General features: G+C 40.6%; 1 protein-coding gene and 1 long non-coding RNA gene across 5 annotated transcripts in view; one reads left to right on the top strand and one right to left on the bottom strand.

Moving 5' to 3' along the window:
• The window catches only part of ADGRL3 (adhesion G protein-coupled receptor L3), a 780,978-nt gene that overhangs the window by 761,289 nt on the left and 2,020 nt on the right, over window positions 1–17,669 (bottom strand). The gene's annotated exons all lie outside the window — the stretch shown is intronic.
• Window positions 10,670–13,435, top strand: LOC131480842 (uncharacterized). Its single transcript, XR_009245861.1, has 3 exons — window positions 10,670–10,759; window positions 12,699–12,805; window positions 13,077–13,435. It is a non-coding gene; the product is annotated as an uncharacterized LOC131480842 (long non-coding RNA).

Raw genomic sequence — 17,669 nt, forward strand, 5'->3', positions numbered from 1 at the left:
GGGACTTAAAATATTTCAGCTAACAACACAATGAGGTGCCATTTTCAAATACCCTTATTTCTCCCAAACAGAGCAGCAAAGAAATGAATTTTGTAAAGAATCCATTTTCTAATTGTTTTGGTTTTATTTCCCTTTGTTTTGTTTTTCCAACTAACACCAAATCACCTCCAGAGGGTGGAGAAATCACAACTTAATGCTACACTCCCAGCAAGTTACTCCTCAAGAGATTGGCCAAGCACCTGCTCTAGAACTAAAAAACCGAACTTTCACTTCCTTCTCCAGCCACTGAGAAGACCTAAAAAACCGAACTTTCACCTCCTTCTCCAGACAATGGCACAGAAACATTTCCTACTTCAGGATTTAGAGATTATTCACCCCAAAAACACTTTGTGTATTTTACCAATGTCAAAAAGTTGAAGAGACTTCCGACACTGTAGAAACCAGTGGGATATTTCAAAAAAGAACAAATATTTACTCCCCACCCTTTCATGAGGAAATGATTTATTTACTGTTACAAATCATGGGAATTACATACCTAATAAAAATAGTATGCTAAAATAAACCCACAGGGTGTTTTTCTCAAAATTATTCATTAAATTTAGCCAATTGGATAATTATAGATTCTGAAAGACCCCTCATCCTGCTAGGAGGAAGAGTGGTGTTAATGCCTACTTGGAGGCGAGATAATTATAAATGGGTTCAGAAATGCTTATATTTATAGCACTGTTTGAACTGAAAAGAAACAATAGAGATCTAAGTCTAAAGCTTGGCAAAAGTGAGTCACACATCTCCCACAATGAGTCATCTTGTGCTCGATGAAATTCATAGGGAAACAGGATTTGGAGTAGAGAGCACTTGACAGATGTTACAGAAAAAATGAGAACTTGACAGCTTTTAGCTAAAGAAATCAGAGAACAATAAGGTACGGCAGTGATGGAAAAGACATTCAGGCAAAGAAGGGAAATATTGACTGAATTGTAACTCTGGTCACGGGCCAGGAAAGAAAACAAACATGGAATTAAATCCAAAGAAATTGAAGAGCAGTGGTTAGGCCAGGGGGGGTCGGGGGGAGGAGAGACAGTTTCACTGTTGAAAGCATCTTGGTTCCTCATGAATAAAGGAAGCTCTTACATAGTAAAGCAATTGGGTGCCACTGCAACAGCAAAACTAAAGGTGCCTACTCCACAGAGGCCTGTTCAATCAGGTGAACCTCTATTTCACTCAAGTGAACACTTTTAAGTGGTATTGGTAATCACCCACACAGATAAATCTTGCCCACGGTTCTGGGAGTGATTCTTACAGTTTACAGAATGACTTGCAAGACATGCTGCACTTGGAAGTCATGCATTAGCTTTTCTTTTCCCACACATTTTGATGTGTCTCATATTACTGCAAAGTGAAAGCACTGTATGTATATTCATCAGGACAGGAGAGGAAGACAGAGAATTCAGAAGGCCATATATAGACGCCCCAGCTACCCAAAATTGAACGTTTCCCGAACATCTAGGTTCAAGAAGCCTTTTGAAGTGCAATTAACTCCAGAAGGGAGGGTTGTTTGGCAACCAAAGAACTCCCAGGTCCCCCTCCCCCGCAAGGAGATGGCAGGTGCACAGTACTGTAGGAACTCCACTCTCGATACTGCCTGGGGTGCTGCACTGGGCCAGCCAACGGGCAGCGTACTACATTCCCGGGGTGAGTCAACCCTAAGGTGGCAACAGAAAGCTGCCAGCCTCTTCTGGGTCTAATAGATTAAGTGTAAAGCAGAGTCTTAGAAACCAGAAAGGAGACTGGAGGACAGTCCAACAAGCAGCAGAGCTGGGTGCTTGGCCCTCGCCCAAGGCTCCAATAAAGCTTGAAGGTTCGTGCAGATATGGCCGACTGGCATCAGTTCAGCAGATGCAGCAGGCATGGTTAACCACAGAACATCCCAGCTTTCACATGCAGGATGCTTCCCATGTTAGGACACTGGGACAGGGCTTGCAGGACTTGAGTTCATGACTGCTGACTCAAGTTTCCTGCCTGGAATTCCTGTGAGGCTGAGCTCAAAGAATCAAGAGGGCAGTGATAGAGTCAGGACCCAGGAGCCCTGCAGCAAACACCTGTGCATTCACTTCTGCACCACGAAGTATCACGCAGGAACGGCTAAGCCTCCACTTAGACCACCACCATTCCCTAGGCACACACTTCTTCTCTGGTCTTAAGACAATTTTTATTTAATAAGCCTAGACTAGAAAAGGCACTGTCTTATTAAACAATTTATTTTAAAAAATCTAAAGTAACAGGTTAAAAAATACGAAGACATTTAGCTGGGACTTTGTGAATTCAGTTTCTGAGTATTTTATCAGATATTTCCACTAACATTCATTTCATTTAAAGTCTAGAGGCTGTTAGAATTTTACTCTTGGAATCTAATGGCTCATTGTCACTTTTACAGTGTTTCACAAACAAAGGGAAGTAGACAGAAACTTCCCAGTGGAACTCAAGACACACAAATATCAAGTCACAAATACTTAGTCCCACACCCTCGACACCAAAACATGGGCTGTTACCCCATAGTGTGTGGGCCAGAAAACACCCATGATGTTGACACACCAATCTTCAACACAATCGGAGGCATCTGACCAACCCAGCCACTCACCAGTCAGGTTCTAGACCCACTGGGTCTCAGGAGAGACTGAAGCTGTTTTGGCTCTCACGTATCAATCCAGCAAGGCCAGGAGGGCGACGAGACTCTCACAGAAGGAGAACTGTACATCACTCTCTTTTCTCTCTTCAGAGTGCAGACTGCATGTGTGACTGCACAAAGCTCATTCCATCTGCTTATTCCTCTTTTCTCAAATTGCTGAACTAGAAGCAAGTGAAAATAATGAAGGCACACCTCTCCCATCACCGTCCTCCCTGGCTTTCAGCACTGCTCCAAAGAGGGCTTTGTGAAGGGCTTCCAACCAATAGTCTACCTACCGGTTAGGATGAGCATTTGCAAATTTTGTTTCTGAAGAGGATATGAATGAAACTGACATCAAAAAGATAATCTGACTTTCCATAACATCTGGAAACGCATTCTTAGGAACTATTCTTGGAGGTGGCAGAACATTGTGCTTTCCATCTTCATATAATGCAAACCCTTGATAAACAAGCTGGACAAACACGTATGTCACCTAAATGTGTCAGTCAGAGGTAGTAATTATGATGGCACAGAAAAGATTAACACATTTCTTCTATGTTAATAATTTTTCCTACAAATTTTCCACATACGTGACAAACAACAGTAATGACCACCATCCTATCAGGCCTGTTATACTTAACCCTTCCATATAGCAACATGAGTGAGAGGCCTCCAAGATAAATTATAAAAATATATTCTAATCCTTCATAATGGAAACGTGGCGCTGCTGATGCTGTCTGCCAGGAGTTAATTCTCTTTCCTACCCTTCTGAAATGTACAGTAACAAGGCCAGTACTCACACTCTCATTTCTTACACATTTGGTCTCCTGTACCTATCCGGAGTCCCTGCCATTCTTCTCACTGGCATTTCCAATGGAGCTTGAAATTAACATTTTCTGGGGCCTTGTGTCTTATTTCGCTTTATTACTCTGGGTTTTGCTTTCTTTCGTGTTTTATTTTATGCAACATTTTCAGAGAGGTCAGCATAGCCAGAGAAGCATTTTAATTTAACCACTGGCATAGAAAGAAAAAGCAGCAATGAGTGAAACAGTAATATTTAAACTCCTCCAATGAATTGTCAAAGAAAAGGAAGGAGAGAGGTTTCTGCTTGGGCCAAAGACAATCCTGATGCGATCACATGTTCATGTCAGTAGACTCAACTATCCAAGAGTATCTGAAAAAACAGCTTCAAAACAAGGCCAGATTAAGTCAGTCTAAATGAAAAGTAAACTCTAACTTATTGCCTCTAGAAGAAAAAAAGAAGAAATTACCAAATCTAAAAATTACAGAAGCCTTATCTCTCCATTATGGTTGTGATGGAATCAGCACAGCATGATTTTAACCACATAGAAGATTAATATTTATTTTCAACAAATGCAGCTAAAAATGTTATTATATTTCCCCTTGTTTCAATAGCAGCATGCTGATTGAAATGGATTCATTTATCTAAGCTGACAGCTAGGCAAAACTGTATTGTGAATATTTTTTTGACTTTAATTAAATAAGAACTCAGCAATATCTGGTTTTGCTATAACAATCACCCAGAATTATTCAAAGTAAGTCTTTTAAATATGTTTAAATATGCTATACTGTTTCACAGGAGTTTATAGCACAATTTTCAGAAAAAAAAACTAATAAAGAATTTAATTGCAGAAGTACTAATTCTAAAGGACTCAGAACAGCAAATTTGCTCACTCACTTTTCAAGCAGCCAGGATTGCAAATAAAATCAGGTGTTTGGTTACTTGGAATTTGAAGTCTCAAAAAGTACTTTCAGCTGTCGAGAGATTTAAAAATGTCTCTTTTACATACTGTTACTAGAAAACAGACAATATCTCATATTGAAATAGCAGTTCTCCAAGAAGAAACACCTTTGATTTACACTACGAACTTGCATCTTCAGGGCAAGCTTCCAATGGGAACAGGATGGAAACACAAGGTCCCGCTTCCTACACACCTGTGCTGCTCTCAGAATACCTTGTCAGCTTTCAGAATATCTCGGTGACCGATACCGTATCAATCACATAAATTTTTTCTATCACAACTAAGATTGGCCAAATATTTGCTAATTTTAGCTCCTAACATTTCATTCATTGTTATAAAAGTGCATTCTATTCAATGCCAACAATGTATTGAAGAGACAAGATTCTAAGCCCCTTCTCTGTCCTCCATTATAGCACTTCTTTGCAACAGTGGTGCTATTTTCTTACATTGTCATTTTTACAATAAGTGATTTTCTGCAAGTCCTAAAAATTATTGACCTCAGAGGCAATGCACATACAGAGAACAGGAAGCTGATCTGTGTTCTGAAATATCAGATACATAAGCCGTCTTTATCATCCATATTTATTAAGAATGCAGGGATTAGAAATAAGTAATGAAGACATTACTGGCACTCTTATCTGACAACGCCTGTAAGTATTCTGCCTTCCATTCGTATCTCACAAATTGCTTGATAATCATTCCTTTCAGAATCAGAGATAAAAAAAAAGATAGTACGGTATGCATGAAATAGCATGACAGAATGATTCCGAATGGAAGACTATGAAGACTGACAGCAACAGATACAAAATCTAACGTCAGTCTTGCAGAGAGATTGGGAACCAACGGGGAAGAAAATAATTTGGACCACCATGTTCTGCTCCCTTTTCTACACAAATTGCTTCTTTTTCCAGAGGAACAAACAGTACATCAGTGCAAATGTTACATGAACTGATTCTCGCAAAATTCCTATGAAATGGACACAAATAGTCTTAAGGCAAAGAAAATTCACACTTAGGAAGATGTCCCACAGTCACACTGTTGTTCTCGGACAGTCTCATGCTCCAGTTTGGTCTGATTTGACCCTCAGGCTTTCACTACATCTCACGGCACAACCGCGTTACTACAGTCTGTTCTGTACATTTTTTTATTATTTTGAAGTGTTTATTATTTGGAAGGTAGACAGAACTCACTCCTTAGATGCTTGCAAGAGGTGGGGTTGGGCCAGGCTGAAGACAGGAGCCAGGAAAACCTAGGAAAGGTCTCCACAAGCATGGCAGGGGCGCAGGTGCTGCCTCCCAGGGTACACGTGGGCAGGAGGCTGGGACAAAGGCTCTAACCCACGCACTGCCATACAAACACGCACATTCCAAATGCCATCTTCACCACTACGCCAACAGCCTGCCCTGGAAATCCTGAATCACAGAAGATAGATTTCATGTACCATATATGGTGTACTGATCAACTAAGCCCACATCTTTTAAAAACACAACCTCATTTACATGATCAGTGACTTAAGTTTGTGTAAAGACTAAAAGTAGTCTCAGCCTTCACCAACTTTCTATTTCCAAAGTTATAAAATAAGGAGAGAAATAATCAAAAACCCTGGCAGGATGTCACAAATCCCACAAGAGAGACATAACAAACAGCAGTGCAGAGTTAGAGGGCAAAGCACAAGGGAAAAATAAAATACCTGAATCACAAATGAAAGGCATAAAAGCCAAAATACCTTGCAAGTTATTAATGTCAACCTTCTTTTTCACACTTGTAACTTAGAATCTGAGACCGCTGTAATTTCAAAAAGGAAAATACAACACTGTGTTTTTAGATATTGTTAAAACAAGAATTCCTTGAATAAGCTCAATAATTAGAACTAATACATAGATCACTTTGATTAAAATAAAAGGTCTGCATGGCTTGAACACTCTTGTCTAAATTAAGTGTAGTAACAGCATCTGGTATTAAAATTTCTATTTGCCATTGAAACTATGAACATATCTGTATCGAAAACTCTACTTATAACAAGTCTCCAGAGAAGGAATTCTAACTTCAAGATAAAAATAAGCCTGATTAGACAATTGAACACAGCACTGAAATCACAAGCATGTATTACTCAACTAGATCAGCAGAAAACAGTAAACACTCAGATGGGGCCTTTGAACCAGCGGCTACCACCCCACTTTGATGCTCTGTGTCTTCATTACCAAATCAGAGCTATGTATTAGTAACGTCGTGGAATATTGTTTAATGTGGGCCCAGTCTACACAAAGACAGCTGAGCTCAGAAACAGGCAAGATCCACTCACCCAAAAAAGGGTAGCAGAGTGGCCAGACCCGCTCTCAGGCATTTCTCCACATCTCCTCATGATGCCTACTCTCCCATCCAGTGACACAGGGTGGTCAACGTGGGGCTTTCAAATAAAATCAGACCTCATAAACTGCTGTACTTCAGACTTCTAATGGAGTCCTCGTACTCCAAAGATGAAGTCCAAATATCGGACCCTTATAAAGTCACTACCAGTGCTGGATTCCTCCTTACTTACATGACTGGGTTTCACAGCAGGGCTTCTCTCCATCCTCTCAGCAGATGAGTATCTTATTATGAACCACCCTCCCTCCATCTCTACACTTTTTCTTATTACTGGAAAGTCAGATACGCACTCCACTGATTCACTCCCCGACGGGCCACAATGGCTGCAGCTGAGTCTTTCTGAAGCCAGGCGCCAGGAGCTTCTTCAGGTCTCCCACACGGGTGCAGGATCCCAAGGCTTTAGGCTGTCCTTGATTGCTTTCCCAGGCCACAGGCAGAGCTGGACGGAAAGCAGTGTGGTTGGGATTAGAACCAGCGCCCATATGGGATCCTAGCACACTCAAGGCGAGGATTTTAGCCACTATGTCACCATGCCAGGCCCAGTCTCTCCACTTTAAGAGTTACCTTCTACCTGGATATCCCTGTGGATTCTCTAGTTCACAATGGCACTAGAAAGCTGTCTCAGATCCAGAGAGCCTGAGATCGCCAACATTCTCATGAAAAGCTTCAATCACATTGAGAAAGAAGAAATGTGAATAGTCGTACCAAATCAATTACCTATGAGTCAAGCTTTTGCTGAAAGCCCCAAAGGGTTTTATTATTTCACTTTTATCTCACAGTTGTTTTAAGGAGAAGGAGCCCCTAGTTCCTGCACCCTACACTTACTCACAGGTGAAGCAACCCGTAGACATCATACCACTGATATGAGACAACATAGTGCCAGCCTTGTGCTTCAAATAAGAAACGAGAACTCTGAAGAACAAGAGAAGAAATTAGTTAAAGGTAGGCAGCATATGCTACAGATCTGCCAGGTTACTTTTGGTAAATCTTTTCAACTCATGACAATTTAATTCTTTTTAAGACTACTAAGCTAGAGAAACTAAGACTGCACCTTTAAAATCCTATCACTTTGTTCCACATACGCACAGACAGCAATTTCAGTGACACTTAAATTTCTCCTGCAACAGTAACTTCCAAAACTGCTTTCCTGCTCAGCTGCTTCTGCTAGGTTCATGAGGCACATCCATGATGCTATGGAATCATTTGTTTATCAAGCATTAAACTCTGTTTCATAAATACATTCCGCTGCAGATTGAAGCAAAGCACAGGCAAAACAGAACAGGTTTCTAATCTGCCGGCTAGAAATGCACCTAAAACAGACAAGTGGAAGCAGATGTCACCAGATGTCATTTCATCGCCCTGCCCCAAGAATGAACTAATGAAATCAAAGACAGGAGGTGCTGGCCTTACTGCAAACATGACTTAAATTTTTACTGAATACATGTACTGTCTTCCTTTTGAGTTTTAGCTAAATGCATCTGTACCACGGCTGACTTTTTTCCCTAGGGAAAGATCTCTAATTAAGCCAACATTTAACAAAACTTGCGTTTACTCATCAAAAGGTATGATACTCCTTAATTACTGACTTCTGTTTGCTTTCAAGGACAAATCTGATTTACTTTCATGTGTTTACCTGTATTTTGCTTTTCAAACTAAAATTTTAGAAGAATAACCCAAACCATCAAGTATCTTACTTCTTAAGTTGTGATAATAGAGATTCTTGCTAAGTTAACATTGGTGAATGAACTGAAAAGAGGTTCCCTGAGAACAAAGAAAAGAAACAGAATATCCATGGACACTGAAGGTGGATCAGAGACAACATCATGTTAAAATCTGAGATCAGAGCACATCTGACTAATGACAGCAGCCTCAAATGTACAGGTTTTCATTCTGGAGTGCTACTGTCTCTAGATCTACACACTGGTGGGTATAGCACACAGCCAGAGACTCTTGCAAATTACCGAAAAGTGACTGTAACTAACAAATTTGACATAACCAAGACTTAGTAACTGTGAACTACAGTATCTAAGAGTTAACAATTCAGAAGAAGTAATTTCCAAAGAACTCAGAGGACCAATCAGGCAAAGGGCATTGATGTGTCTGGATCACTATAACCAAGCAGAAAAGTCAAACAGCAATTATTTACTCTTTGTTCTAGTAAATGTATTCAAGGAATCTATACTACAGAAACAGCAAGAAAATTGGCTAAGCTTTCAGCACTTTGGTATTCATTATGAAACTTACTCTTGAAAAAAAGAAAAGACAACCCACATGAATAACAGAATATTCAAGTATGACATGGTATATATACACTAGGAAATACTGTATTATATTAAAAATGATGCTTTCAAAAAGCTAAACATGGTAGCAAATCAAAGAGAATTATACCAACTGTGTAGTTCAATATCAAGTTCATTAAAACATACAAAATACAGACAACAGACGATCAAGATAAAGATGTAGGTGTGAAATCATCTGTGGAACACGGTGGCATGCCACTGCATTGCTATGTACAGAGGACTTCTGCTCTAACTCCTGCATCTCCCTTGGATTTCACAAATGTTCAATGAAAGCATGTACCACAATCATTACAACTATGTGAAATATGACTCTCAGAATGTAGAATAAGCTGTACTAGCAAGAGAACATGGGAACCAAAATTCACCCACTACTGGCCCCTCATCAGAATTTAAAGCATGCACACATAAATGTTACATCAGGTTAGTAGCTGTATTCCAGAGTAACATCTACCAAGTCAAGAGACAATAGCAAGAAAGGAACATGGCAAGATTATCAAAACAAAGTACATTACCAAAACTAAGTATACACTGTCCTCTGACCCGGGCACCATGAGAACTTCATACCGAGACTATTCATTCATCGTGGGGATGTTTCTCATTTACAAACCTAGTGCCTCCTGTCATATTAACATTACATGGTTGCCACTGTTACTCCCTCTCAACACCCGCTAAATTTAAGGAGGAAAACACACATCTCTTCAAACCCACAAACACCTATTATTCAAGAAAGGTCTTGAATAAACGTCTGCTCAGAAGCTCAAAGCAAATTTCATTTCAGAATACTACTTTCTGTGGCGCAGCAGGCTATTTCACCAAGATAAGATCACACACTTAATCAAATGCTCCAAAGAAAGAAATGCTCGCAAAGTTTGCCTAATAGCATCAAGTGATAAAATCCATTGTTGACAGCATACTAATGTTTAGTGCACTTTCCTAAGGATTTGCAACAAGGAAAATTGTTGTAATAGGGGGTTCCCATTAAGGCTGCTCCTGATCATGAAAACTTCTCACACATTATCTTGTTATGTCACTACTTGCGTTGTCAGTACTTACAACAATGGACAATCAATGTAACTTCCCATTTTCAAGAATGAAAAAGAACTGTACTATTAAGTGTCAACATTCAACATTACTAAACCTCTGGGCTTTATTTTTATTAGAAATTCATATTGCACTCAATTACCATCACTTTCTCTGCGAACACACATTTTTGCTGGATGCCATATGAACTCATTACATTAAATTATTTGAAATGCCCTATTTGATACACTTCTGAATATTCTGCCTCCAAACAGAAGGTTTACTGGAATAAACATGTATTTCCAGCAGAAGCATGACATGAGTACACCAGTGAGCATTTAATATGAATTGCTGTAAACGGATGATGGACATATCTGTAAACCTATTTTTTCTTTCTATTTGCATTTATGCTCTGCTGGTTTTTTTTTTTCTCTCATGCTGCAATTTTGTATTTTCTTCAGTTTCTTCTAGGATCACTTTTTCTTCATTGCTAGTTCAACTTCAGGTTTGAAAAACAATCTGTTCCTTTTCGGTGAGCACCATTTTCCTATGGCCAGTTGGACTAGGACAGTAGCACCGGAGCATTGCACTCCTCAGGTACTCAGTTCACCCAGACGCACTCCATGTCAAGACGATCTGTGCTGGTAAGATAATCATGATTCTCTCCATGTTTAAGCATGTACTGGGAAGAACCCAGCACTCTGCGCCATCAAACCTGTGTCCAGTGTGGAGTGACATGTTACAGTTATCTGGTGGCTCTACACAAGGGCCGCATTTGACAAACTGGAACAGCTTCATTGATGACTTGGGTGTTCCTGAAATGAGCCTGAAAACTTGACTCATAGACTTGCAGGATTTTGTCAGGCCTCCTGGGTCCAATGAGCAGGGAAACCATGTCCCAAGACGGCTCTTGTTGCCCAGTTCTTGACGCTTTTCCAGACCCATTTTCCTAAACCCTGATTTGTCTCAGTTAACAAAGAATCACTGTTGCAGGCACTGAGATAGGATCAGGCTGTCTTCCTCTCTCGTCACCAAGCCTTTCAATTGGAAGGTAAAGCATCTCTCTGTCCTCAGAGGAACTGCGATCTCCTTCCTGACTCCTGTCATTGCAGGAAGCAGCAAGGTGGCAACTGAACCAGAGGCCTGGTGGAATACTCACACAAACTTCCTCAGAAACCATCACCTGCCCCTAAGATTCTTTAACTAAAAAAACATACCACCTTCCCAATTTAATAATCATTTTAGCCTAAAGCTAGCTGGAGGTGTTCCTGCAATTAGAAGAGAAATGATGAATAAACCCATTCCACTAAATCTTTTATGTTGAATTTAAGCACAAACGACAACTGAGAAACTAACATGAAATATGCATCATTTCGGAATGCAAAAAACATTCTACTGTCATGCATAAACATCATCGAAAACTAAGGTGAAAGTTAACTGAAAATGCCTAAAATTCACATTTCTACATATTATTTTAGAAAGAAAACAGTTGCCTCAGCTCTGCCTCCAATGTCATCTGCACTTAATAATCTGATTAAAACTCATTCAAGGACTTCAACTGAACGTTAGGGCTGACATAAAGCAGAAAGTCTGCAAGTCGACAAAAAAGATGGCCCTCCATCAGGACCATTTCCTCTAACCCAACGCGGATTTGGAGGAGCTGTGAGGAAAGGAAAGGAAAGGGTAGGAGGGGAAATGAAAACAAAACAGGAGACTTGTTGAAAACCTCTTACAGTGTCAGCTGTCAATGGAATGCATTTTAGTATTCAGGTTAGCCACCCATGCAGAACATCACAAACTGGGCTGGAGTCGCTCCCCTTTGCTCCAGGCTCAGCCCACTGGGAGCCACGGGGCTGTCCTGAATAGTAACACACTCTGCCTCCGCGGGGTGCGTAAACACCGACACAAGCCCTTCAAACAGCTTCCACTTGGCTTTCCTTCTCCTGAGTCATACTTTAATCACTCAAGGCTGGGACAACTTCGCAAGTCAATTGTCCAACGGGCAGTTTCTTTTCTCATTCCTTTTTCACTCCCTGCAATGGTGAACCCTTTTCTTCTTAACACAGACGCTGGATGCTCGTGGGCAAAAGGCACACGTGTTAGCAACTTCTCTTGTTGGCAGCTGTCACCGAAATACAGATATCAGTTCTGAGATTTGGACTTACATATGAGGATTGCACATTTACTTTAAAACAATTCTGGGGTCTGAATTTTTAAAAGTCCATCTATATTTTGCTGCAATTTCATTAAGACCTAAACTCCAGCATTACAGATTTTGTAATGTTTGAAAATCCTGAAATCTGGGAAACCTGTGTTGATGAAATGTGGTTACTGGAAAATTCTGATGCAGTTTTGAAGCTCAAAAAGCTGGGACATCCACGTAAAAATGTGATCCACTGCTTGATAAATACTTCTGATTTTCACAGTTCATCAAGACCTCTCCAGTTGAGAAATGATCATTGACTCAGCAGAGCTTTCTTGATAAGGATACTCAGGACATGTCTACTAATACTATGGGTAATAACAGGTCCCATGCATTGAATGTACATCTGGAAAATAATTTTTGCTTTTTTTCTTTTTAAGACATAGACTATCACAAGTCCTACTCACTAGTTCATACTCCAAATGCCAGCAATTACCCTCAGGAGGAGCCCAACCTGGGAGCCAGGAAATCCATCCTGCCTACCCATGTAAGCCACAGGATCCCCATCACAACAGCATCATTGCTATCTGCCAGGACCTGCGTGAGCTAGAAGCTGGATTTAGCAGCTGGTGCTGAAAACTGAACCAAGAACCTCCAATATGGGTGCTGGGCATCTTGGCTGTCGTATTACTTGCTAGGCCAAAAGCCCCCTAAGACACACTTTAATTCCAATTCATCTCCCTACATGGGGAATGGGCAATGTGGCTTTTATTATCTCTGCTTTAGAGATGAAAGAACTAGAAAGTTGTGCATCGCAGGCAAATGCCTCCCACTTCCACAGCCAACTGGGAACAGACGAGTCCATGATTGATGATAATGGCCTGCTACCTCATATTTGGAGAATAAGTCAGCTTCTACAATACCAAGCAAGATTAACGAAAGTACTGGAGAAGACAGATGCTGAAGTGCCAATTTCCTACTGAGAGCCTTGGCCGGAAATGACAGCCAGCCATGAAATGTACCTCCCACCATACACGTTAATTTACAAATATATCTACGAAATGTTCAGTCAATGTATCATTGACAAGGAACACACTTTACTAGCAAATTTTTACCATCTTAGGAAAGCAATCTGCGTGTGAAACTTGCTTTGCTGGTTAGAGATCTCACTGTGCAGAGAACCCCCAGCACCCCAGCCACCCCCAGCACCCTTCACTGAAACGGCCTGTTGAGGTGCTTAGACAGTGCTCAACAGCTGAAGAGCGCTGAGTCGTCTTGAAATCACTTCAGAAAAGTGAGTTCCTCCCTAATAATCCCCAAGATACATAAATATTCAATTAGGATCTTTGAAATCTAGTTTTAATTGGGCATTCAACTCACTACCCAACTTCAAACTTAGCTCAAGCCAGCAAAGGCGCTTTCTTAATTCTTCCTATTAAAAGATGCCAATAATCCTTTGTGGGGTTTAAAGAGTACAGTAAAATGAAACCAGGATCACTTTTTATGTGAGCTTTAAATGAGGTAACATTTAAAAATATAATGCAAAGTAATGATGGGAAACATAATTGCATTTCTGAATCACACAGGGAATTGATTAAAGATCCCTCAGGAGAGCTAACAATAATGATGATGATGATGACAGCAGCAAATAATTATATTTTATTATTATGTGCTAGGAACTATGTTAACCACTTTTTACATATCTGTCCATTACACTTTGATAAACAATCTGTGAACTGGGCATAATGCTAAGCCCACTCTACACTAGCACAGACAGATCAAGCATCTTGCCTCAAGCCAGTAGATGACCAAAGCCAGGCAAACACTTGCCACTGGGCACTCTTCTGCCTTCCTCGATGTCCGGGCACTCAGACCTTGGCCCATAGTTCAGAAGCCACCTTCTGACTGCCTTACAGACTTTCCTGGACCAGGCAGCAGTTCCACGCTTTTCCTTTCCCTGACACTGGAAACTAAAACCAAGCTCCCTCCGTTAGAATTTTAGGCAACAGAATGATGATATGCGATTAATAAATAGGATGGTCACCCTGCTTGTGTCGTTTTTACAGCTTGAATGTCTGTTTTCTTGTTCTAGAAGGCTCCTCATGTGGACAGACTGGTGGTACTGCTGAGTAAAGGAACCAAGCTGGGAATGGTTTACTTGACCAGTTCTCGGGTTTTCTGGCTCCAGGAATCTCTGACATTCTTAAAAAGTCATGACCAAGTGACTCTCAATACATCGTCTGCAACTCACAACATCCAAATATTAAATTACTGCTAAAATTAAAAAATCCAAGAACACACATGCCATATGGCATCAGAGCAATGAGGCCATCACATGTCCCATGTCTTCCAGAAAACATCATTGTATACTGGTCATCAAGAAAGGGTACACGACAAATAATATCTTAGTATGATTATGCAAATATTCTCTGAAGTCCCATAGTTTCCCCAGAAAACACTATGAGACACAGCACAATAATTGGTTGCCTTAAAAACTAGCTGATGTTGAAGTTTCACTAGACAGAAATATTCGCTTGGGTACTTTATTTTGCCAGCCCACAGTTTCCAATATAATTAGAATAACCATCAACAATATTCCGCTTAAAGTCTTGAAGAAAATGGACCAAAGTCTCTTCTCGTATCTTTGTGTAATTATTCTTATGACATTCGTTAGCATTAAAACTAATTTCTCATTTTAAGTATCAATAAGACATGAAAAACATGATGTATTAAACTCTGCAAAATCTGATATGACAGATACAGAAACACTGTCTTTTCATCCATTGTCTAACATGAATAAATTCAACTCATTCAGAATCACAGGGTAACCCAACCGATTTGCTTTCTCTATATTCTGTGCTCGGAATGAATGCTCCCCTTCTATAACTGAAAGACAAATATTACAACTGGTGACTTACTCAGGGGTAGGCTTACATTTTACTAACTCAAATCCGAGTAACAGAGTAAGGAGTTTAGGGAAAAACAGGCACATCTAGAACCCAAATGGTCTCTAGAGGCACTCTCACACTACTTCTTCCCTTGTCAATAACCATCAATACCAAAATCACCATGAAAGCCAAGTCTGGATCTTTCCGTTGATCAACAGCCCCTAAGTACATGCACACATCTGTGCATCCTCACCAAGACAACCGAGCCTTACCCTGGAATATTCCATTTTCATCTTATTATAAAAGAAGGTAAGGCTACAAAAACGTATTTGCATAAAAGAGACATACGTGCAACAGTAATCTCAGGGTAAACATGTCTTTCAGAGCAAACAAATGCTCATTTACAATAACATGCCTTCTTCTTACAGTCCCACCCAATGTGAGTACATGCATATTTTGAATACAATGCAAATCTAGAAGGCAAAATAGCGATTTGCAAATCTGGAGGGAAGATTCCCCTCCCTTTGATTCCAGTTGCTCTAGTCATTCATGCCATGCTAAAAAAAGAAGGCTGCATAACATTTCTCGAAATGATTGCTGAGCCCTAAATACAAAAATCACAATTAGTTTTCCGAGCTCATTTCTATGTCAAAATGCCCCCAGTTCTCACAATAACTGCCATTTCCACTTGGCAGCTTTTTCAAACACTTTCAACCAATGCCTACTGAGATCCATATCAAATCTAAAAGGCAACTCAGTTTTGCATTCTATGATTTGACTAGCATCAATTCACTTACGGTTTTGACTGTCACACAGGAATCAAAGATAAATAAAGTCCATTAAAAATTTTGCCTCCCTAAGTATGAGAAATAATGCCAAAGTAGCTAGAGGCTGTCAGCTGTACACTTCTTATGACTATCCCTGTGGACAGGAATCCGTCTAACTGCAAAAGCTTAAGAAGGCCATATTTAAGAGAATTATTTCTGAAAGTCCTTCCATTCATATGTCTGAGGAGGCCTCTCAGTCTGAAGCTTAAGCATGCTAAGGCACCTAGAACTGGGGCCTCAGGACACTTCACACATCAGACAAATAACACGCTGGCTTATCACTCTTTGGGCAGCATGAATGCTACACCTTTCCATCTCTCTTTAACAAGGAATTCACAGACGCCTGTGCACCCAGCCTTCCTCCTACCAGCCAACCACACAGTCCAAAGGAGCCCATTGCTGAATATGTAGTGGCCCACAAGTGTCATGGCATGGCACTCAGACATTCTGACAGGCTCACCTTCTGCTAGGCAGTCCTGTGCAGTGCCAAACACAGCTCTCATGACATCAGGACCTGTGGAATGTACCACTGCTGGGAACCGCATGCTGCTAGGCAACAAAGAGCAGGGCTGACCCCCTTCTCCTAATGCAAGCCTGGGGGTTACTGGGATCAGAGGTGCAGAAACGGAGCACAGGCTTTGTTTACTCCTCAGAAGCACTCACGAGCCGAAGCCATGAGCATGCAGCCTCCAGAAACGCACACACGCATGAAGCTGGATTCTCAGAAATAAATCAGAAGGCTCCATAAGATTTCGATCAGGGTGACAGCCACTAGTAATCTCTCTTTTAAAAAAGTAATAAATCCAAGCATCAACGACATAGTAATTTTTTGGCTACTTGTATTTTTACAAGACAGCAAAAAAAAAAAAAAGCAATGAAGACATTACTGTACTTAAAAACAAAGTACCCATTTACAGTTCTACACCAGACAAAATAATACACAGCCCTTTGCAACAAATTCCCAAGAAGTGGCCACTGATCTAGAAATAAGGAATGTGGTATCTTAATTACTCAAACTAAAATGCAGTTTAACTTTGCGAAAATAACAATGTAGAAGCTGTTAATCTTCATTCATTATTTACCCTTGCTTTGGTTACCAAAAAAAAAAAAACTTGGTGCAATAGAGCTGAGAAGTGTTTGAACATAAATATCCTCTTAACTCCACAAATGAGCTGCTATCCTCTTTTGGTGATACTATCAAAGAATCGGCGAGTCTATCTGTGATGCACAGAGAAACGGGGCGCCAGGATGCCCATTAGGGTAGCATTGGAGATTGGAAAATATATTGGGGAAATCTGGCTAAACTCTGTTTAATCTCACAGGGAAATATCAGATATTCTCAGGATGGAAAAATTGCTAGAGAAGTGTTTCTTTGCAGATTCTACCCTGACATTCTCCAATGATGATAGCCCATATGACACTAAAATTAGCAGACTGCCTCTTCACTTCGGAGCAAAACACAGAAGGCAATTTTTCCTTCCTGCCAGAGACTATGCGTCTCCTCATTTCCCCAGCAGCTGGCTGCAAGGAGGCAAAATTCCGAGGCACAAGAAAGCCTTCTCCATCCTCTTGAGAAATCCACCCAGGAAAGTAAACACGGCGGGCACGGGCGTCCTGGCTTCCGTAGGAGCCGGTGGCAGTGAGGTGCGCACCGATGTTTACAACTCGCTCTATGTGCTCGCAGACCCGGGAAGAA

This window comes from Ochotona princeps, chromosome 7 (genome assembly GCF_030435755.1).
Source record: "Ochotona princeps isolate mOchPri1 chromosome 7, mOchPri1.hap1, whole genome shotgun sequence".
NCBI lineage: Eukaryota > Metazoa > Chordata > Mammalia > Lagomorpha > Ochotonidae > Ochotona > Ochotona princeps.